This window comes from Hyperolius riggenbachi, chromosome 2 (assembly GCF_040937935.1).
Source record: "Hyperolius riggenbachi isolate aHypRig1 chromosome 2, aHypRig1.pri, whole genome shotgun sequence".
Lineage (NCBI taxonomy): Eukaryota > Metazoa > Chordata > Amphibia > Anura > Hyperoliidae > Hyperolius > Hyperolius riggenbachi.
The window spans coordinates 5,859,401-5,882,811 of NC_090647.1; positions in this window are offsets into that span (position 1 = coordinate 5,859,401).

Sequence of the window (23,411 nt, forward strand, 5' to 3'; positions counted from 1 at the left end):
TTTAAATATTGGTGGTCCACATATGGAATAGCAGTGCAGCACCCCCCATCCACATGGAAGCCAGAAAGCAGAAATTTTGCTGGTTTCCAATCAAATTCCACATCAGGTGACACTGCTGTCCAATTGGCTTGCAGATTGTCACCTGGGTATGCTTCACTGTCTGGTCCGCAAAGACTTCTACATCATTTTATGTTTACTCCGGCCCACCAGCGGTCTGAAGTATGTTGACCCGGCCCTCAACCCAAAATGTTTGGGGACCCCTGGTCTAGAGGGTAAGACAGATACCTACTACACACTAGGTCCTGGGTTCAAATCCCAGCTATGGTATATAAGCATGCTTTTCAAAAAGTACAAATCCTTAATCATGCTACTTTTTCTATCGAATTGATCATAATGGAAGTATGGTTTATTCTACCGCCAGCTTTAGCATGTAGTGTGGGTCATGGTCTAGAGGGTAAGACAGATACCTACTACACACTAGGTTCTGGGTTCAAATCCCAGCTATGGTATATAAGCATGCTTTTCAAAAAGTACAAATCCTTAATCATGCTACTTTTTCTATCGAATTGATCATAATGGAAGTATGGTTTATTCTACCGCCAGCTTTAGCATGTAGTGTGGGTCATGGTCTAGAGGGTAAGACAGATACCTACTACACACCAGGTTCTGGGTTCAAATCCCAGCTATGGTATATAAGCATGCTTTTCAAAAAGTACAAATCCTTAATCATGCTACTTTTTCTATCGAATTGATCATAATGGAAGTATGGTTTATTCTACCGCCAGCTTTAGCATGTAGTGTGGGTCATGGTCTAGAGGGTAAGACAGATACCTACTACACACTAGGTTCTGGGTTCAAATCCCAGCTTTGGTATATAAGCATGCTTTTCAAAAAGTACAAATCCTTAATCATGCTACTTTTTCTATCAAATTGATCATAATGGAAGTATGGTTTATTCTACCGCCAGCTTTAGCATGTAGTGTGGGTCATGGTCTAGAGGGTAAGACAGATACCTACTACACACTAGGTTCTGGGTTCAAATCCCAGCTATGGTATATAAGCATGCTTTTCAAAAGGTACAAATCCTTAATCATGCTACTTTTTCTATCGAATTGATCATAATGGAAGTATGGTTTATTCTACCGCCAGCTTTAGCATGTAGTGTTGGTCATGGTCTAGAGGGTAAGACAGATACCTACTACACACTAGGTTCTGGGTTCAAATCCCAGCTATGGTATATAAGCTGTTTTGAAAATCTGCAATTTCCTACTGGATGGATGGAGGAGAGAGAGAGGGGGAGAGAGGGAGAGGGTAGGAATTCCGATTTGACTACCGGAATCGGAATTAACCTAATTCCGGCCGGAATCACGGAATTCATAATTACGCAGAATTTTCCGAGCATCTCTAGTGTGCACCAGCCCGGAGTGTAATAAGAAGGTGAGGCTGGGAGCACACTCGAGTGTCTGTCAGTTTTCTGTATGCATTTTCTGCATGCCATGTATGTGTGGCTTGCAAAAGTATTCGGCCCCCTTGAAGTTTTCCACATTTTGTCACATTACTGCCACAAACATGAATCAATTTTATTGGAATTCCACATGAAAGACCAACACAAAGTGGTGTACATGTGAGAAGTGGAACGAAAATCATACATCATTCCAAACATTCTTTACAAATCAATAACTGCAAAGTGGGGTGAGCGTAATTATTCAGCCTCCTTTGGTCTGAGTGCAGTCAGTTGCCCATAGACATTGCCTGATGTGTGCTAATGACTAAATAGAGTGCACCTGTGTGTAATCTAATGTCAGTACAAATACAGCTGCTCTGTGATGGCCTCAGAGGTTGACTAAGAGAAACTTGGGAGCAACAACACCATGAAGTCCAAAGAACACACAAGACAGGTCAGGGATCAAATTATTGAGAAATTTAAAGCAAGCTTAGGCTACAAAAAGATTTCCAAAGCCTTGAACATCCCACGGAGCACTGTTCAAGCGATCATTCAGAAATGGAAGGAGTATGGCACAACTGTAAACCTACCAAGACAAGGCCATCCACCTATACTCACAGGCCGAACAAGGAGAGCGCTGATCAGAAATGCAGTCAAGAGGCCCATGCTGACTCTAGACGAGCTGTAGAGATCTACAGCTCAGGTGGGGGAATCTGTCCATAGGGCAACTATTAGTCATGCACTGTACAAAGTTGGCCTTTATGGAAGAGTGGCAAGAAGAAAGTCATTGTTAACAGAAAAGCATAAAAAGTCCTGTTTGCAGTTTGCCACAAGCCATGTGGGGGACACAGCAACCATGTGGAAGAAGGTGCTCTGGTCAGATGAGACCAAAATGGAACTTTTTGGCCAAAATGCAAAACGCTATGTGTGGCAGAAAACTAACACTGCACATCACTCTGAACACACCATCCCCACTGTCAAATATGGTGGTGGCAGTATCATGCTCGGGGGGTGCATCTCTTCAGCAGGGACAGGGAAGCTGGTCAGAGTTGATGGGAAGATGGATGGAGCCAAATACAGGGCAATCTTGGAAGAAAACCTCTTGGAGTCTGCAAAAGACTTGAGACTGGGGCGAACGTTCACCTTCCAGCAGGACAACGACCCTAAACATAAAGCCAGGGCAACAATGGAATGGTTTAAAACAAAACATATCCATGTGTTAGAATGGCCCAGTCAAAGTCCAGATCTAAATCCAATCGAGAATCTGTGGCAAGATCTGAAAACTGCTGTTCACAAACGCTGTCCATCTAATCTGAGTGAGCTGGAGCTGTTTTGCAAAGAAGAATGGGCAAGGACTTCAGTCTCTAGATGTGCAAAGCTGGTAGAGACATACCCTAAAAGACTGGCAGCTGTAATTGCAGCAAAAGGTGGTTCTACAAAGTATTGACTCGGGGCTGAATAATTACGCACACCTCACTTTGTAGTTATTTATTTGTAGAAAATGTATGGAATCATGTATGATTTTCAATCCACTTCTTACATGTACACCACTTTGTATTGGTCTTTCACGTGGAATTCCAATAAAATTGATCCATGTTTGTGGCAGTAATGTGACAAAATGAGGAAAACTTCAAGGGGACCGAATACTTTTGCAAGCCACTGTATATGTGGGAAAACATGCATGTTTTATGCATGTTTTATCACAGAAGCTAATGTAATTGATAAAGAAAACAACATTGTTTTTAGGTTTACCTGTGTAGAGAGCGAGGGGGGGAGGGGGCCCCATCCAAAGTTTTGCAGGGGAACCCAGTGATTTCTAGTTGCGCTCCTGATAGAGATGTAACAGAGGATCCAAACCCAAACTCCTCAGTGGCCCCAGAGGATATAGAGATGTAACAGAGCTTCCAAACCCAAACTCCTCAGTGGCCCCAGAGGATATAGAGATGTAACAGAGCTTCCAAACCCAAACTCCTCAGTGGACCCAGAGGATATAGAGATGTAACAGAGCTTCCAAACCCAAACTCCTCAGTGACCCCAGAGGATATAGAGATGTAACAGAGCTTCCAAACCCAAACTCCTCAGTGACCCCAGAGGAGATAGAGATGTAATAGAGCTTCCAAACCCAAACTCCTCAGTGGCCCCAGAGGAGATAGAGATGTAACAGAGATTCCAAACCCAAACTCCCCAGTGACCCCAGAGGAGATAGAGATGTAACAGAGCTTCCAAACCCAAACTCCCCAGTGGCCCCAGAGGATATAGAGATGTAACAGAGCTTCCAAACCCAAACTCCTCAGTGGCCCCAGAGGAGATAGAGATGTAACAGAGCTTCCAAACCCAAACTCCCCAGTGACCCCAGAGGAGATAGAGATGTAACAGAGCTTCCAAACCCAAACTCCCCAGTGGCCCCAGAGGAGATAGAGATGTAACAGAGCATCCAAACCCAAACTCCCCAGTGGCCCCAGAGGATATAGAGATGTAACAGAGCTTCCAAACCCAAACTCCCCAGTGGCCCCAGAGGATATAGAGATGTAACAGAGCTTCCAAACCCAAACTCCCCAGTGGCCCCAGAGGAGATAGAGATGTAACAGAGGTACCAAACCCAAACTCCTCAGTGGCCCCAGAGGATATAGAGATGTAACAGAGCTTCCAAACCCAAACTCCCCAGTGGCCCCAGAGGATATAGAGATGTAACAGAGCTTCCAAACCCAAACTCCCCAGTGGCCCCAGAGGAGATAGAAATGTAACAGAGCTTCCAAACCCAAACTCCTCAGTGGCCCCAGAGGATATAGAGATGTAACAGAGCTTCCAAACCCAAACTCCTCAGTGACCCCAGAGGATATAGAGATGTAACAGAGCTTCCAAACCCAAACTCCCCAGTGACCCCAGAGGAGATAGAGATGTAACAGAGCTTCCAAACCCAAACTCCCCAGTGGCCCCAGAGGATATAGAGATGTAACAGAGCTTCCAAACCCAAACTCCCCAGTGGCCCCAGAGGATATAGAGATGTAACAGAGATTCCAAACCCAAACTCCTCAGTGACCCCAGAGGATATAGAGATGTAACAGAGGTTCCAAACCCAAACTCCTCAGTGGCCCCAGAGGAGATAGAGATGTAACAGAGCTTCCAAACCCAAACTCCTCAGTGGCCCCAGAGGAGATAGAGATGTAACAGAGCTTCCAAACCCAAACTCCACAGTGACCCCAGAGGATATAGAGATGTAACAGAGCTTCCAAACCCAAACTCCTCAGTGGCCCCAGAGGAGATAGAGATGTAACAGAGCTTCCAAACCCAAACTCCTCAGTGGCCCCAGAGGAGATAGAGATGTAACAGAGCTTCCAAACCCAAACTCCCCAGTGACCCCAGAGGATATAGAGATGTAACAGAGCTTCCAAACCCAAACTCCTCAGTGACCCCAGAGGATATAGAGATGTAACAGAGCTTCCAAACCCAAACTCCCCAGTGACCCCAGAGGAGATAGAGATGTAACAGAGCTTCCAAACCCAAACTCCCCAGTGGCCCCAGAGGATATAGAGATGTAACAGAGCTTCCAAACCCAAACTCCTCAGTGGCCCCAGAGGAGATAGAGATGTAACAGAGCTTCCAAACCCAAACTCCCCAGTGGCCCCAGAGGATATAGAGATGTAACAGAGCTTCCAAACCCAAACTCCTCAGTGACCCCAGAGGATATAGAGATGTAACAGAGCTTCCAAACCCAAACTCCTCAGTGGCCCCAGAGGAGATAGAGATGTAACAGAGCTTCCAAACCCAAACTCCCCAGTGGCCCCAGAGGATATAGAGATGTAACAGAGCTTCCAAACCCAAACTCCCCAGTGGCCCCAGAGGATATAGAGATGTAACAGAGCTTCCAAACCCAAACTCCTCAGTGGCCCCAGAGGAGATAGAGATGTAACAGAGCTTCCAAACCCAAACTCCTCAGTGGCCCCAGAGGAGATAGAGATGTAACAGAGCTTCCAAACCCAAACTCCCCAGTGACCCCAGAGGAGATAGAGATGTAACAGAGCTTCCAAACCCAAACTACCCAGTGGCCCCAGAGGAGATAGAGATGTAACAGAGCTTCCAAACCCAAACTACCCAGTGGCCCCAGAGGAGATAGAGATGTAACAGAGCTTCCAAACCCAAACTCCCCAGTGACCCCAGAGGAGATAGAGATGTAACAGAGCTTCCAAACCCAAACTCCTCAGTGGCCCCAGAGGAGATAGAGATGTAACAGAGCTTCCAAACCCAAACTCCTCAGTGGCCCCAGAGGAGATAGAGATGTAACAGAGCTTCCAAACCCAAACTCCTCAGTGGCCCCAGAGGAGATAGAGATGTAACAGAGCTTCCAAACCCAAACTACCCAGTGGCCCCAGAGGAGATAGAGATGTAACAGAGCTTCCAAACCCAAACTCCCCAGTGACCCCAGAGGAGATAGAGATGTAACAGAGCTTCCAAACCCAAACTCCCCAGTGGCCCCAGAGGATATAGAGCTGTAACAGAGCTTCCAAACCCAAACTCCTCAGTGTCCCCAGAGGATATAGAGCTGTAACAGAGCTTCCAAACCCAAACTCCTCAGTGGCCCCAGAGGAGATAGAGATGTAACAGAGCTTCCAAACCCAAACTCCTCAGTGGCCCCAGAGGAGATAGAGATGTAACAGAGCTTCCAAACCCAAACTCCCCAGTGACCCCAGAGGATATAGAGATGTAACAGAGCTTCCAAACCCAAACTCCTCAGTGACCCCAGAGGAGATAGAGATGTAACAGAGCTTCCAAACCAAAACTCCCCAGTGACCCCAGAGGAGATAGAGATGTAACAGAGGATCCAAACCCAAACTCCTCAGTGGCCCGGGAGGATATAGAGATGTAACAGAGCTTCCAAACCCAAACTCCCCAGTGGCCCCAGAGGAGATAGAGATGTAACAGAGCTTCCAAACCCAAACTCCTCAGTGACCCCAGAGGATATAGAGATGTAACAGAGCTTCCAAACCCAAACTCCACAGTGGCCCCAGAAGAGATAGAGATGTAACAGAGCTTCCAAACCCAAACTCCTCAGTGACCCCAGAGGATATAGAGATGTAACAGAGCTTCCAAACCCAAACTCCCCAGTGGCCCCAGAGGAGATAGAGATGTAACAGAGCTTCCAAACCCAAACTCCTCAGTGACCCCAGAGGATATAGAGATGTAACAGAGCTTCCAAACCCAAACTCCACAGTGGCCCCAGAAGAGATAGAGATGTAACAGAGCTTCCAAACCCAAACTCCCCAGTGACCCCAGAGGAGATAGAGATGTAACAGAGCTTCCAAACCCAAACTCCTCAGTGGCCCCAGAGGAGATAGAGATGTAACAGAGCTTCCAAACCCAAACTACCCAGTGGCCCCAGAGGAGATAGAGATGTAACAGAGCTTCCAAACCCAAACTCCCCAGTGACCCCAGAGGAGATAGAGATGTAACAGAGCTTCCAAACCCAAACTCCCCAGTGGCCCCAGAGGATATAGAGCTGTAACAGAGCTTCCAAACCCAAACTCCTCAGTGTCCCCAGAGGATATAGAGCTGTAACAGAGCTTCCAAACCCAAACTCCTCAGTGGCCCCAGAGGAGATAGAGATGTAACAGAGCTTCCAAACCCAAACTCCTCAGTGGCCCCAGAGGAGATAGAGATGTAACAGAGCTTCCAAACCCAAACTCCACAGTGGCCCCAGAAGAGATAGAGATGTAACAGAGCTTCCAAACCCAAACTCCTCAGTGACCTCAGAGGATATAGAGATGTAACAGAGGATCCAAACCCAAACTCCCCAGTGGCCCCAGAGGATATAGAGATGTAACAGAGCTTCCAAACCCAAACTCCCCAGTGGCCCCAGAGGAGATAGAGATGTAACAGAGCTTCCAAACCCAAACTCCCCAGTGGCCCCAGAGGAGATAGAGATGTAACAGAGCTTCCAAACCCAAACTCCTCAGTGACCCCAGAGGAGATAGAGATGTAACAGAGCTTCCAAACCCAAACTCCTCAGAGACCCCAGAGGAGATAGAGATGTAACAGAGCTTCCAAAACCAAAATCTGCAGAAGTAATCACTTTAATATTTATTATGATTTACACAGAATAGGAGATACATACACATTAAATAAGAGCATTATAATAAGACGTCCAATCATGGAACATAAGTATAACCCACAACATTCTATGTATATATTAATACACCAATAAGTTTTATTCATTTATAAATAATTCCTACATGGCTGTTGGTTTCACAAGACAAGAAACAGGTGCACATAACAGCATCACATAAAGTGCGTCATGGCTTCTTGTTGTTATACATCTGCGGAAATCAGATGTCCTCTTCATGTTGAAAGTAGAAGCCCAACCGAGTCCATTCCTTATATCATCCTAGAAGTCATCCCTCTGGGAGTTTCTTTAGGTAAGCTTCTCTAACTGCCATGCTGACATCATAAGGGCCACACACTGGTACCTCCAGCGGGGAACAGACAGGGCTGAAACTCTAACCACTCTCCCCTGATGCTGTTATAGAAATAAGAAAAGGCAATTCTCCACACAGGACTTATTCCATGACCTTTAGTGATACTTCTCCTTCCAGCAGAAGCAGTAGCTGGCTCAATACGGCTGGAAGATTTCTTAATTTGATAAAAGTGTATTAAAGTAAAATATGCACTGTTTAAAATAACAATCAAAACCATGAAGGATGAAAGGCTTCATTCTAGAGGACCTCTGCTGACTTGCTTGCCCGGGAGTTGGAAGAAAATATGCACTGGCTCTTGAGAATGCACTTTTCTAACACAGTTATTGGAGGGTACAGTTTTTAAAGTAAATATCTCTTCATTTTGATCTCCTGTCTGTTTTAAAATGATATTTATTGTTAACATGTTGTCGGTTTCATTTCGCACCCACTTCAAATCAATATTTTTTGTTAATGAAACTTCATTATCCAGCCGCATCAATTTGTTATCCAGAAGGGTCATTAATTCCTGGCACTCTATTTTTATGCAGCTCTCTAATGTAGTGGTAGATTCAGTAGTGGCTGGTGGAGTGGTTGTAGCCACTGTTGTGGTAGATTCAGTAGTGGCTGGTGGAGTGGTTGTAGCCGCTGTTGTGGTAGATTCAGTAGTGGCTGGTGGAGTGGTTGTAGCCGCTGTTGTGGTAGATTCAGTAGTGGCTGGTGGAGTGGTTGTAGCCGCTGTTGTGGTAGATTCAGTAGTGGCTGGTGGAGTAGTTGTAGCCACTGTGGTGGTAGATTCAGTAGTGGCTGGTGGAGTGGTTGTAGCCACTGTTGTGGTAGATTCAGTAGTGGCTGGTGGAGTGGTTGTAGCCGCTGTTGTGGTAGATTCAGTAGTGGCTGGTGGAGTGGTTGTAGCCACTGTGGTGGTAGATTCAGTAGTGGCTGGTGGAGTGGTTGTAGCCACTGTTGTGGTAGATTCAGTAGTGGCTGGTGGAGTGGTTGTAGCTGCTGTTGTGGTAGATTCAGTAGTGGCTGGTGGAGTGGTTGTAGCCGCTGTTGTGGTAGATTCAGTAGTGGCTGGTGGAGTGGTTGTAGCCGCTGTTGTGGTAGATTCAGTAGTGGCTGGTGGAGTGGTTGTAGCCGCTGTGGTGGTAGATTCAGTAGTGGCTGGTGGAGTAGTTGTAGCCGCTGTTGTGGTAGATTCAGTAGTGGCTGGTGGAGTAGTTGTAGCCGCTGTTGTGGTAGATTCAGTAGTGGCTGGTGGAGTGGTTGTAGCCGCTGTGGTGGTAGATTCAGTAGTGGCTGGTGGAGTAGTTGTAGCCGCTGTTGTGGTAGATTCAGTAGTGGCTAGTGGAGTGGTTGTAGCCGCGGTGGTGGTAGATTCAGTAGTGGCTGGTGGAGTGGTTGTAGCCACTGTTGTGGTGGTAGATTCAGTAGTGGCTGCTGGAGTGGTGGTAGCTGCTGTTGTGGTAGATTCAGTAGTGGCTGGTGGAGTGGTTGTAGCCGCTGTTGTGGTAAATTCAGTAGTGGCTGGTGGAGTGGTTGTAGCCGCTGTGGTGGTAGATTCAGTAGTGGCTGGTGGAGTGGTTGTAGCCGCTGTTGTGGTAGATTCAGTAGTGGCTGGTGGAGTGGTTGTAGCCGCTGTTGTGGTAGATTCAGTAGTTATTGGTGGAGTAGTTGTAGCCGCTGTTGTGGTAGATTCAGTAGTGGCTGGTGGAGTGGTTGTAGCCGCTGTTGTGGTAGATTCAGTAGTGGCTGGTGGAGTGGTTGTAGCCGCTGTTGTGGTAGATTCAGTAGTGGCTGGTGGAGTGGTTGTAGCCGCTGTTGTGGTAGATTCAGTAGTGGCTGGTGGAGTGGTTGTAGCCGCTGTTGTGGAAGATTCAGTAGTGGCTGGTGGAGTGGTTGTAGCCGCTGTTGTGGTAGATTCAGTAGTTATTGGTGGAGTAGTTGTAGCCGCTGTTGTGGTAGATTCAGTAGTGGCTGGTGGAGTGGTTGTAGCCGCTGTTGTGGTAGATTCAGTAGTGGCTGGTGGAGTGGTTGTAGCCGCTGTTGTGGTAGATTCAGTAGTGGCTGGTGGAGCGGTTGTAGCCTCTGTTGTGGTAGATTCAGTAGTGGCTGGTGGAGTGGTTGTAGCTGCTGTGGTGGTAGATTCGGTAGTGGCTGGTGGAGTGGTTGTAGCCGCTGTTGTGGTAGATTCAGTAGTGGCTGGTGGAGTGGTTGTAGCCGCTGTTGTGGTAGATTCAGTAGTGGCTGGTGGAGTGGTTGTAGCCGCTGTTGTGGTGGTAGATTCAGTAGTTTCTGGTGGAGTGGTTGTAGCCGCTGTGGTGGTAGATTCAGTAGTGGCTGGTGGAGTGGTTGTAGCCACTGTTGTGGTAGATTCAGTAGTGACTGGTGGAGTGGTTGTAGCCGCTGTTGTGGTAGATTCAGTAGTGGCTGGTGGAGTGGTTGTAGCCGCTGTTGTGGTAGATTCAGTAGTGGCTGGTGGAGTGGTTGTAGCCGCTGTTGTGGTAGATTCAGTAGTGGCTGGTGGAGTGGTTGTAGCCGCTGTTGTGGTAGATTCAGTAGTGGCTGGTGGAGTGGTTGTAGCCGCTGTTGTGGTAGATTCAGTAGTTATTGGTGGAGTAGTTGTAGCCGCTGTTGTGGTAGATTCAGTAGTGGCTGGTGGAGTGGTTGTAGCCGCTGTTGTGGTAGATTCAGTAGTGGCTGGTGGAGTGGTTGTAGCCGCTGTTGTGGTAGATTCAGTAGTGGCTGGTGGAGTGGTTGTAGCCTCTGTTGTGGTAGATTCAGTAGTGGCTGGTGGAGTGGTTGTAGCTGCTGTGGTGGTAGATTCAGTAGTGGCTGGAGGAGTGGTTGTAGCCGCTGTTGTGGTAGATTCAGTAGTGGCTGGTGGAGTGGTTGTAGCCGCTGTTGTGGTAGATTCAGTAGTGGCTGGTGGAGTGGTTGTAGCCGCTGTTGTGGTAGATTCAGGAGTGGCTGGTGGAGAGGTTGTAGCCGCTGTGGTGGTAGATTCAGTAGTGGCTGGTGGAGTAGTTGTAGCCGCTGTTGTGGTAGATTCAGTATTGGCTGGTGGAGTGGTTGTAGCCGCTGTGGTGGTGGTAGATTCAGTAGTGGCTGGTGGAGTGGTTGTAGCCGCTGTTGTGGTGGTAGATTCAGTAGTGGCTGCTGGAGTGGTGGTAGCCGCTGTTGTGGTAGATTCAGTAGTGGCTGGTGGAGTGGTTGTAGCCGCTGTAGTGGTGGTAGATTCAGTAGTTGCTGGTGGAGTGGTTGTAGCCGCTGTGGTGGTAGATTCAGTAGTGGCTGGTGGAGTGGTTGTAGCCACTGTTGTGGTAGATTCAGTAGTGGCTGGTGGAGTGGTTGTAGCCGCTGTTGTGGTAGATTCAGTAGTGGCTGGTGGAGTGGTTGTAGCCGCTGTTGTGGTAGATTCAGTAGTGGCTGGTGGAGTGGTTGTAGCCGCTGTTGTGGTGGTAGATTCAGTAGTGGCTGGTGGAGTGGTTGTAGCCGCTGTTGTGGTAGATTCAGTAGTGGCTGGTAGAGTGGTTGTAGCCGCTGTTGTGGTAGATTCAGTAGTGGCTGGTGGAGTGGTTGTAGCCGCTGTTGTGGTAGATTCAGTAGTGGCTGGTGGAGTGGTTGTAGCCGCTGTTGTGGTAGATTCAGTAGTTAATATTGGAATAGTTGTTGCCGCTGTGGTGGTGGTAGATTCAGTAGTGGCTGGTGGAGTGGTTGTAGCCGCTGTTGTGGTAGATTCGGTAGTGGCTGGTGGAGTGGTTGTAGCCGCTGTTGTGGTAGATTCAGTAGTGGCTGGTGAAGTAGTTGTAGCCGCTATTGTGGTAGATTCAGTAGTTAATATTGGAATAGTTGTTGCCGCTGTTGTGGTAGATTCAGTAGTGGCTGGTGGAGTGGTTGTAGCCGCTGTTGTGGTAGATTCAGTAGTGGCTGGTGGAGTGGTTGTAGCCGCTGTTGTGGTAGATTCAGTAGTGGCAGGTGGAGTGGTTGTAGCAGCTGTTGTGGTAGATTCAGTAGTGGCAGGTGGAGTGGTTGTAGCCGCTGTTGTGGTAGATTCAGTAGTGGCTGGTGGAGTGGTTGTAGCCGCTGTTGTGGTAGATTCAGTAGTGGCTCTTGGAGTGGTTGTAGCCGCTGTTGTGGTAGATTCAGTAGTGGCTGGTGGAGTGGTTGTAGCCGCTGTTGTGGTAGATTCAGTAGTGGCTGGTGGAGTGGTTGTAGCCGCTGTTGTGGTAGATTCAGTAGTGGCTGGTGGAGTGGTTGTAGCCGCTGTTGTGGTAGATTCAGTAGTGGCTGTTGGAGTGGTTGTAGCCGCTGTTGTGGTAGATTCAGTAGTGGCTGGTGGAGTGGTTGTAGCCGCTGTTGTGGTAGATTTAGTAGAGGCTGGTGGAGTGGTGGTAGCCGCTGTTGAGGTAGATTCAGTAGTGGCTGGTGGAGTGGTGGTAGCTGCTGTTGTGGTGGATTCAGTAGTGGCTGGTGGAGTGGTTGTAGCCGCTGTTGTGGTAGATTCAGTAGTGGCTGGTGGAGTGGTGGTAGCCGCTGTTGTGGTAGATTCAGTAGTGGCTGGTGGAGTGGTGGTAACCGCTGTTGTGGTAGATTCAGTAGGGGCTGATGGAGTGGTTGTAGCCGCTGTTGTGGTAGATTCAGTAGTGGCTGGTGGAGTGGTTGTAGCCGCTGTTGTGGTAAATTCAGTAGTGGCTGGTGGAGTGGTTGTAGCCGCTGTTGTGGTAGATTCAGTAGTGGCTGATGGAGTGGTTGTAGCCGCTGTTGTGATAGATTCAGTAGTGGCTGGTGGAGTGGTTGTAGCCGCTGTTGTGGTAGATTCAGTAGTGGCTGGTGGAGTGGTTGTAGCCGCTGTTGTGGTAGATTCAGTAGTGGCTGGTGGAGTGGTTGTAGCCGCTGTTGTGGTAGATTCAGTAGTGGCTGGTGGAGTGGTTTTAGTCGCAGTTGTGGTAGATTCAGTAGTGGCTGGTGGAGTGGTTGTAGCCGCTGTTGTGGTAGATTCAGTAGTGGATGGTGGAGTGGTTGTAGCCGCTGTTGTGGTAGATTCAGTAGTGGCTGGTGGAGTGGTTGTAGCCGCTGTTGTGGTAGATTCAGTAGTGGCTGGTGGAGTGGTTGTAGCCGCTGTTGTGGTAGATTCAGTAGTGGTTGGTGGAGTGGTTGTAGCCGCTGTTGTGGTAGATTCAGTAGTGGCTGGTGGAGTGGTTGTAGCAGCTGTTGTGGTAGAATCAGTAGTGGCTGGTGGAGTGGTTGTAGCCGCTGTTGTGGTAGATTCAGTAGTGGCTGGTGGAGTGGTTGTAGCCGCTGTTGTGGTAGATTCAGTAGTGGCTGGTGGAGTGGTTGTAGCCGCTGTTGTGGTAGATTCAGTAGTGGCTGGTGGAGTGGTTGTAGCCGCTGTTGTGGTAGATTCAGTAGTTAATATTGGAATAGTTGTTGCCGCTGTTGTGGTAGATTCAGTAGTGGCTGGTGGAGTGGTTGTAGCCGCTGTTGTGGTAGATTCAGTAGTGGCTGGTGGAGTGGTTGTAGCCGCTGTTGTGGTAGATTCAGTAGTGGCTGGTGGAGTGGTTGTAGCCGCTGTTGTGGTAGATTCAGTAGTGGCTGGTGGAGTGGTTGTAGCCGCTGTTGTGGTAGATTCAGTTGTGGCTGGTGGAGTGGTTGTAGCCGCTGTTGTGGTAGATTCAGTAGTGGCTGGTGGAGTGGTTGTAGCCGCTGTTGTGGTAGATTCAGTAGTGGCTGGTGGAGTGGTGGTAGCCGCTGTTGTGGTAGATTCAGTAGTGGCTGGTGGAGTGGTGGTAGCCGCTGTTGTGGTAGATTCAGTAGTTGCTGGTGGAGTGGTGGTAGCCGCTGTTGTGGTAGATTCAGTAGTGACTGATGGAGTGGTGGTAGCCGCTGTTGTGGTAGATTCAGTAGTGGCTGGTGGAGTGGTGGTAGCCGCTGTTGTGGTAGATTCAGTAGTGGCTGGTGGAGTGGTTGTAGCCGCTGTTGTGGTAGATTCAGTAGTGGCTGGTGGAGTGGTGGTAGCCGCTGTTGTGGTAGATTCAGTAGTGGCTGGTGGAGTGGTGGTAGCCGCTGTTGTGGTAGATTCAGTAGTGGCTGGTGGAGTGGTTGTAGCCGCTGTTGTGGTAGATTCAGTAGTGGCTGGTGGAGTGGTTGTAGCCGCTGTTGTGGTAGATTTAGTAGTGGCTGGTGGAGTGGTTGTAGCCGCTGTTGTGGTAGATTTAGTAGTGGCTGGTGGAGTGGTTGTAGCCGCTGTTGTGGTAGATTCAGTAGTGGCTGGTGGAGTGGTGGTAGCCACTGTTGTGGTAGATTCAGTAGTGGCTGGTGGAGTGGTGGTACCGGCTGTTGTGGTAGATTCAGTAGTGGCTGGTGGAGTGGTTGTAGCCGCTGTTGTGGTAGATTCAGTAGCGGCTGGTGGAGTGGTTGTAGCCGCTGTTGTGGTAGATTCAGTAGTGGCTGGTGGAGTGGTGGTAGCCGCTGTTGTGGTAGATTCAGTAGTGGCTGGTGGAGTGGTGGTAGCCGCTGTTGTGGTAGATTCAGTAGTGGCTGGTGGAGTGGTTGTAGCCGCTGTTGTGGTAGATTCAGTAGTGGCTGGTGGAGTGGTTGTAGCCGCTGTTGTGGTAGATTTATTAGTGGCTGGTGGAGTGGTTGTAGCCGCTGTTGTGGTAGATTCAGTAGTGGCTGGTGGAGTGGTTGTAGCCGCTGTTGTGGTAGATTCAGTAGTGGCTGGTGGAGTGGTTGTAGCCGCTGTTGTGGTAGATTCAGTAGTGGCTGGTGGAGCGGTTGTAGCCGCTGTTGTGGTAGAGTCAGTAGTGGCTTGTGGAGTGGTTGTAGCCGCTGTTGTGGTAGATTCAGTAGTGGCTGGTGGAGTGGTTGTAGCCGCTGTTGTGGTAGATTCAGTAGTGGCTGGTGGAGTGGTTGTAGCCGCTGTTGTTGTAGATTCAATAGTGGCTGGTGGAGTAGTTGTAGCCGCTGTTGTGGTAGATTCAGTAGTGGCTGGTGGAGTGGTTGTAGCCGCTGTTGTGGTAGATTCAGTAGTGGCTGGTAGAGTGGTTGTAGCGGCTGTTGTGGTAGATTCAGTAGTGGCTGGTGGAGTGGTTGTAGCCGCTGTTGTGGTAGATTCAGTAGTGGCTGGTGGAGTGGTTGTAGCCGCTGTTGTGATAGATTCAGTAGTGGCTGGTGGAGTGGTTGTAGCCGCTGTTGTGGTAGATTCAGTAGTGGCTGGTGGAGTGGTGGTACCAGCTGTTGTGGTAGATTCAGTAGTGGCTGGTGGAGTGGTGGTAGCCGCTGTTGTGGTAGATTCAGTAGTGGCTGGTGGAGTGGTGGTAGCCACTGTTGTGGTAGATTCAGTAGTTGCTGGTGGAGTGGTGGTAGCCGCTGTTGTGGTAGATTCAGTAGTGGCTGATGGAGTGGTGGTAGCCGCTGTTGTGGTAGATTCAGTAGTGGCTGGTGGAGTGGTTGTAGCCGCTGTTGTGGTAGATTCAGTAGTGGCTGGTGGAGTGGTTGTAGCCGCTGTTGTGGTAGATTCAGTAGTGGCTGGTGGAGTGGTTGTAGCCGCTGTTGTGGTAGATTCAGTAGTGGCTGGTGGAGTGGTTGTAGCCGCTGTTGTGGTAGATTCAGTAGTGGTTGGTGGAGTGGTTGTAGCCGCTGTTGTGGTAGATTCAGTAGTGGCTGGTGGAGTGGTTGTAGCAGCTGTTGTGGTAGATTCAGTAGTGGCCGGTGGAGTGGTTGTAGCCGCTGTTGTGGTAGATTCAGTAGTGGCTGGTGGAGTGGTTGTAGCCGCTGTTGTGGTAGATTCAGTAGTGGCTGGTGGAGTGGTTGTAGCCGCTGTTGTGGTAGATTCAGTTGTGGCTGGTGGAGTGGTTGTAGCCGCTGTTGTGGTAGATTCAGTAGTGGCTGGTGAAGTGGTTGTAGCCGCTGTTGTGGTAGATTCAGTAGTTAATATTGGAATAGTTGTAGCCGCTGTTGTGGTAGATTCAGTAGTGGCTGGTGGAGTGGTTTTAGCCGCTGTTGTGGTAGATTCAGTAGTGGCTGGTGGAGTGGTTGTAGCCGCTGTTGTGGTAGATTCAGTAGTGGCTGGTGGAGTGGTTGTAGCCGCTGTTGTGGTAGATTCAGTAGTGGCTGGTGGAGTGGTTGTAGCCGCTGTTGTGGTAGATTCAGTTGTGGCTGGTGGAGTGGTTGTAGCCGCTGTTGTGGTAGATTCAGTAGTGGTTGGTGGAGTGGTTGTAGCCGCTGTTGTGGTAGATTCAGTAGTGGCTGGTGGAGTGGTGGTAGCCGCTGTTGTGGTAGATTCAGTAGTGGCTGGTGGAGTGGTGGTAGCCGCTGTTGTGGTAGATTCAGTAGTTGCTGGTGGAGTGGTGGTAGCCGCTGTTGTGGTAGATTCAGTAGTGGCTGATGGAGTGGTGGTAGCCGCTGTTGTGGTAGATTCAGTAGTGGCTGGTGGAGTGGTGGTAGCCGCTGTTGTGGTAGATTCAGTAGTGGCTGGTGGAGTGGTTGTAGCCGCTGTTGTGGTAGATTCAGTAGTGGCTGGTGGAGTGGTGGTAGCCGCTGTTGTGGTAGATTCAGTAGTGGCTGGTGGAGTGGTGGTAGCCGCTGTTGTGGTAGATTCAGTAGTGGCTGGTGGAGTGGTTGTAGCCGCTGTTGTGGTAGATTCAGTAGTGGCTGGTGGAGTGGTTGTAGCCGCTGTTGTGGTAGATTTAGTAGTGGCTGGTGGAGTGGTTGTAGCCGCTGTTGTGGTAGATTCAGTAGTGGCTGGTGGAGTGGTTGTAGCCGCTGTTGTGGTAGATTCAGTAGTGGCTGGTGGAGTGGTTGTAGCCACTGTTGTGGTAGATTCAGTAGTGGCTGGTGGAGTGGTGGTACCGGCTGTTGTGGTAGATTCAGTAGTGGCTGGTGGAGTGGTTGTAGCCGCTGTTGTGGTAGATTCAGTAGCGGCTGGTGGAGTGGTTGTAGCCGCTGTTGTGGTAGATTCAGTAGTGGCTGGTGGAGTGGTGGTAGCCGCTGTTGTGGTAGATTCAGTAGTGGCTGGTGGAGTGGTGGTAGCCGCTGTTGTGGTAGATTCAGTAGTGGCTGGTGGAGTGGTTGTAGCCGCTGTTGTGGTAGATTCAGTAGTGCCTGGTGGAGTGGTTGTAGCCGCTGTTGTGGTAGATTTATTAGTGGCTGGTGGAGTGGTTGTAGCCGCTGTTGTGGTAGATTCAGTAGTGGCTGGTGGAGTGGTTGTAGCCGCTGTTGTGGTAGATTCAGTAGTGGCTGGTGGAGTGGTTGTAGCCGCTGTTGTGGTAGATTCAGTAGTGGCTGGTGGAGCGGTTGTAGCCGCTGTTGTGGTAGAGTCAGTAGTGGCTTGTGGAGTGGTTGTAGCCGCTGTTGTGGTAGATTCAGTAGTGGCTGGTGGAGTGGTTGTAGCCGCTGTTGTGGTAGATTCAGTAGTGGCTGGTGGAGTGGTTGTAGCCGCTGTTGTTGTAGATTCAGTAGTGGCTGGTGGAGTAGTTGTAGCCGCTGTTGTGGTAGATTCAGTAGTGGCTGGTGGAGTGGTTGTAGCCGCTGTTGTGGTAGATTCTGTAGTGGCTGGTAGAGTGGTTGTAGCAGCTGTTGTGGTAGATTCAGTAGTGGCTGGTGGAGTGGTTGTAGCCGCTGTTGTAGTAGATTCAGTAGTGGCTGGTGGAGTGGTTGTAGCCGCTGTTGTGATAGATTCAGTAGTGGCTGGTGGAGTGGTTGTAGCCGCTGTTGTGGTAGATTCAGTAGTGGCTGGTGGAGTGGTGGTACCAGCTGTTGTGGTAGATTCAGTAGTGGCTGGTGGAGTGGTGGTAGCCGCTGTTGTGGTAGATTCAGTAGTGGCTGGTGGAGTGGTGGTAGCCACTGTTGTGGTAGATTCAGTAGTTGCTGGTGGAGTGGTGGTAGCCGCTGTTGTGGTAGATTCAGTAGTGGCTGATGGAGTGGTGGTAGCCGCTGTTGTGGTAGATTCAGTAGTGGCTGGTGGAGTGGTTGTAGCCGCTGTTGTGGTAGATTCAGTAGTGGCTGGTGGAGTGGTTGTAGCCGCTGTTGTGGTAGATTCAGTAGTGGCTGGTGGAGTGGTTGTAGCCGCTGTTGTGGTAGTTTCAGTAGTGGCTGGTGGAGTGGTGGTAGCCGCTGTTGTGGTAGATTCAGTAGTGGCTGGTGGAGTGGTGGTACCAGCTGTTGTGGTAGATTCAGTAGTGGCTGGTGGAGTGGTTGTAGCCGCTGTTGTGGTAGATTCAGTAGTGGCTGGTGGAGTGGTTGTAGCCGCTGTTGTGGTAGATTCAGTAGTGGCTGGTGGAGTGGTGGTAGCCGCTGTTGTGGTAGATTCAGTAGTAGCTGGTGGAGTGGTGGTAGCCGCTGTTGTGGTAGATTCAGTAGTGGCTGGTGGAGTGGTTGTAGCCGCTGTTGTGGTAGATTCAGTAGTGGCTGGTGGAGTGGTTGTAGCCGCTGTTGTGGTAGATTTAGTAGTGGCTGGTGGAGTGGTTGTAGCCGCTGTTGTGGTAGATTCAGTAGTGGCTGGTGGAGCGGTTGTAGCCTCTGTTGTGGTAGATTCAGTAGTGGCTGGTGGAGCGGTGGTAGCCGCTGTTGTGGTAGATTCAGTAGTGGCTGGTGGAGTGGTTGTAGCCGCTGTTGTGGTGGTAGATTCAGTAGTGGCTGGTGGAGTGGTTGTAGCCGCTGTTGTGGTAGATTTAGTAGTGGCTGGTAGAGTGGTTGTAGCCGCTGTTGTGGTAGATTCAGTAGTGGCTGGTGGAGTGGTTGTAGCCGCTGTTGTGGTAGATTCTGTAGTGGCTGGTGGAGTGGTTGTAGCCGCTGTTGTGGTAGATTCAGTAGTGGCTGGTGGAGTGGTTGTAGCCGCTGCTGTGGTAGATTCAGTAGTTAATATTGGAATAGTTGTTGCCGCTGTGGTGGTGGTAGATTCAGTAGTGGCTGGTGGAGTGGTTGTAGCCGCTGTTGTGGTAGATTCGGTAGTGGCTGGTGGAGTGGTTGTAGCCGCTGTTGTGGTAGATTCAGTAGTGGCTGGTGAAGTGGTTGTAGCCGCTATTGTGGTAGATTCAGTAGTTAATATTGGAATAGTTGTTGCCGCTGTTGTGGTAGATTCAGTAGTGGCTGGTGGAGTGGTTGTAGCCGCTGTTGTGGTAGATTCAGTAGTGGCTGGTGGAGTGGTTGTAGCCGCTGTTGTGGTAGATTCAGTAGTGGCAGGTGGAGTGGTTGTAGCAGCTGTTGTGGTAGATTCAGTAGTGGCAGGTGGAGTGGTTGTAGCCGCTGTTGTGGTAGATTCAGTAGTGGCTGGTGGAGTGGTTGTAGCCGCTGTTGTGGTAGATTCAGTAGTGGCTGGTGGAGTGGTTGTAGCCGCTGTTGTGGTAGATTCAGTAGTGGCTGGTGGAGTGGTTGTAGCCGCTGTTGTGGTAGATTCAGTAGTGGCTGGTGGAGTGGTTGTAGCCGCTGTTGTGGTAGATTCAGTAGTGGCTGGTGGAGTGGTTGTAGCCGCTGTTGTGGTAGATTCAGTAGTGGCTGGTGGAGTGGTTGTAGCCGCTGTTGTGGTAGATTCAGTAGTGGCTGGTGGAGTGGTTGTAGCCGCTGTTGTGGTAGATTCAGTAGTGGCTGGTGGAGTGGTTGTAGCCGCTGTTGTGGTAGATTCAGTAGTGGCTGGTGGAGTGGTTGTAGCCTCTGTTGTGGTAGATTCAGTAGTGGCTGGTGGAGTGGTTGTAGCCTCTGTTGTGGTAGATTCAGTAGTGGCTGGTGGAGTGGTTGTAGCCGCTGTTGTGGTAGATTCAGTAGTGGCTGGTGGAGTGGTTGTAGCCGCTGTTGTGGTAGATTCAGTAGTGGCTGGTGGAGTGGTTGTAGCCGCTGTTGTGGTAGATTCAGTAGTGGCTGGTGGAGTGGTTGTAGCCGCTGTTGTGGTAGATTCAGTAGTGGCTGGTGGAGTGGTTGTAGCCGCTGTTGTGGTAGATTCAGTAGTGGCTGGTGGAGTGGTTGTAGCCGCTGTTGTGGTAGATTCAGTAGTGGCTGGTGGAGTGGTTGTAGCCGCTGTTGTGGTAGATTCAGTAGTGGCTGGTGGAGTGGTTGTAGCCGCTGTTGTGGTAGATTCAGTAGTGGCTGGTGGAGTGGTTGTAGCTGCTGTTGTGGTAGATTCAGTAGTGGCTGGTGAAGTGGTTGTAGCCGCTGTTGTGGTAGATTCAGTAGTGGCTGGTGGAGTGGTTGTAGCCGTTGTTGTGGTAGATTCAGTAGTGGCTGGTGGAGTGGTTGTAGCCGTTGTTGTGGTAGATTCAGTAGTGGCTGGTGGAGTGGTTGTAGCCGCTGTTGTGGTAGATTCAGTAGTGGCTGGTGGAGTGGTTGTAGCCGCTGTTGTGGTAGATTCAGTTGTGGCTGTTGGAGTGGTTGTAGCCGCTGTTGTGGTAGATTCAGTAGTGGCTGTTGGAGTGGTTGTAGCCGCTGTTGTGGTAGATTCAGTAGTGGCTGGTGGAGTGGTTGTAGCCGCTGTTGTGGTAGATTTAGTAGAGGCTGGTGGAGTGGTGGTAGCCGCTGTTGAGGTAGATTCAGTAGTGGCTGGTGGAGTGGTGGTAGCTGCTGTTGTGGTAGATTCAGTAGTGGCTGGTGGAGTGGTTGTAGCCGCTGTTGTGGTAGATTCAGTAGTGGCTGGTGGAGTGGTGGTAGCCGCTGTTGTGGTAGATTCAGTAGTGGCTGGTGGAGTGGTGGTAACCGCTGTTGTGGTAGATTCAGTAGGGGCTGATGGAGTGGTTGTAGCCGCTGTTGTGGTAGATTCAGTAGTGGCTGGTGGAGTGGTTGTAGCCGCTGTTGTGGTAAATTCAGTAGTGGCTGGTGGAGTGGTTGGAGCCGCTGTTGTGGTAGATTCAGTAGTGGCTGGTGGAGTGGTTGTAGCCGCTGTTGTGGTAGATTCAGTAGTGGCTGGTGGAGTGGTTGTAGCCGCTGTTGTGGTAGATTCAGTAGTGGCTGGTGGAGTGGTTGTAGCCGCTGTTGTGGTAGATTCAGTAGTGGCTGGTGGAGTGGTTGTAGCCGCTGTTGTGGTAGATTCAGTAGTGGCTGTTGGAGTGGTTGTAGCCGCTGTTGTGGTAGATTCAGTAGTGGCTGGTGGAGTGGTTTTAGCCGCTGTTGTGGTAGATTCAGTAGTGGCTGGTGGAGTGGTTGTAGCCGCTGTTGTGGTAGATTCAGTAGTGGATGGTGGAGTGGTTGTAGCCGCTGTTGTGGTAGATTCAGTAGTGGCTGGTGGAGTGGTTGTAGCCGCTGTTGTGGTAGATTCAGTAGTGGCTGGTGGAGTGGTTGTAGTCGCTGTTGTGGTAGATTCAGTAGTGGTTGGTGGAGTGGTTGTAGCCGCTGTTGTGGTAGATTCAGTAGTGGCTGGTGGAGTGGTTGTAGCAGCTGTTGTGGTAGATTCAGTAGTGGCTGGTGGAGTGGTTGTAGCCGCTGTTGTGGTAGATTCAGTAGTGGTTGGTGGGTTGGTTTTAGCCGCTGTTGTGGTAGATTCAGTAGTGGCTGGTGGAGTGGTTGTAGCAGCTGTTGTGGTAGATTCAGTAGTGGCTGGTGGAGTGGTTGTAGCCGCTGTTGTGGTAGATTCAGTTGTGGCTGGTGGAGTGGTTGTAGCCGCTGTTGTGGTAGATTCAGTAGTGGCTGGTGGAGTGGTTGTAGCCGCTGTTGTGGTAGATTCAGTAGTGGCTGGTGGAGTGGTGGTACCAGCTGTTGTGGTAGATTCAGTAGTGGCTGGTGGAGTGGTGGTAGCCGCTGTTGTGGTAGATTCAGTAGTGGCTGGTGGAGTGGTGGTAGCCACTGTTGTGGTAGATTCAGTAGTTGCTGGTGGAGCGGTGGTAGCCGCTGTTGTGGTAGATTCAGTAGTGGCTGATGGAGTGGTGGTAGCCGCTGTTGTGGTAGATTCAGTAGTGGCCGGTGGAGTGGTTGTAGCCGCTGTTGTGGTAGATTCAGTAGTGGCTGGTGGAGTGGTTGTCGCCGCTGTTGTGGTAGATTCAGTAGTGGCTGGTGGAGTGGTTGTAGCCGCTGTTGTGGTAGATTCAGTAGTGGCTGGTGGAGTGGTGGTAGCCGCTGTTGTGGTAGATTCAGTAGTGGCTGGTGGAGTGGTGGTACCAGCTGTTGTGGTAGATTCAGTAGTGGCTGGTGGAGTGGTTGTAGCCGCTGTTGTGGTAGATTCAGTAGTGGCTGGTGGAGTGGTTGTAGCCGCTGTTGTGGTAGATTCAGTAGTGGCTGGTGGAGTGGTGGTAGCCGCTGTTGTGGTAGATTCAGTAGTAGCTGGTGGAGTGGTGGTAGCCGCTGTTGTGGTAGATTCAGTAGTGGCTGGTGGAGTGGTTGTAGCCGCTGTTGTGGTAGATTCAGTAGTGGCTGGTGGAGTGGTTGTAGCCGCTGTTGTGGTAGATTTAGTAGTGGCTGGTGGAGTGGTTGTAGCCGCTGTTGTGGTAGATTCAGTAGGGGCTGATGGAGTGGTTGTAGCCGCTGTTGTGGTAAATTTAGTAGTGGCTGGTGGAGTGGTTGTAGCCGCTGTTGTGGTAGATTCAGTAGTGGCTGGTGGAGTGGTTGTAGCCGCTGTTGTGGTAGATTCAGTAGCGGCTGGTGGAGTGGTTGTAGCCACTGTTGTGGTAGATTCAGTAGTGGCTGGTGGAGTGGTTGTAGCCGCTGTTGTGGTAGATTCAGTAGTGGCTGGTGGAGTGGTCGTAGCCGCTGTTGTGGTAGATTCAGTAGTGGCTGGTGGAGTGGTTGTAGCCGCTGTTGTGGTAGATTCAGTAGTGGCTGGTGGAGTGGTGGTACCAGCTGTTGTGGTAGATTCAGTAGTGGCTGGTGGAGTGGTTGTAGCCGCTGTTGTGGTAGATTCAGTAGTGGCTGGTGGAGTGGTTGTAGCCGCTGTTGTGGTAGATTCAGTAGTGGCTGGTGGAGTGGTCGTAGCCGCTGTTGTGGTAGATTCAGTAGTGGCTGGTGGAGTGGTCGTAGCCGCTGTTTTGGTAGATTCAGTAGTGGCTGGTGGAGTGGTCGTAGCCGCTGTTGTGGTAGATTCAGTCGTGGCTGGTGGAGTGGTTGTAGCCGCTGTTGTGGTAGATTCAGTAGTGGCTGGTGGAGTGGTTGTAGCCGCTGTTGTGGTAGATTTAGAAGTGGCTGGTGTAGTGGTTGTAGCCGCTGTTGTGGTAGATTCAGTAGTGGCTGGTGGAGTTGTTGTAGCCGCTGTTGTGATAGATTTAGTAGTGGCTGGTGGAGTGGATGTTGTAGCCGCTGTTGTGGTAGATTCAGTAGTGGCTGGTGGAGCGGTTGTAGCCTCTGTTGTGGTAGATTCAGTAGTGGCTGGTGGAGCGGTTGTAGCCGCTGTTGTGGTAGATTCAGTAGTGGCTGGTGGAGTGGTTGTAGCCGCTGTTGTGGTAGATTTATTAGTGGCTGGTGGAGTGGTTGTAGCCGCTGTTGTGGTAGATTCAGTAGTGGCTGGTGGAGTGGTTGTAGCCGCTGTTGTGGTAGATTCAGTAGTGGCTGGTGGAGTGGTTGTAGCCGCTGTTGTGGTAGTTTCAGTAGTGGCTGGTGGAGTGGTT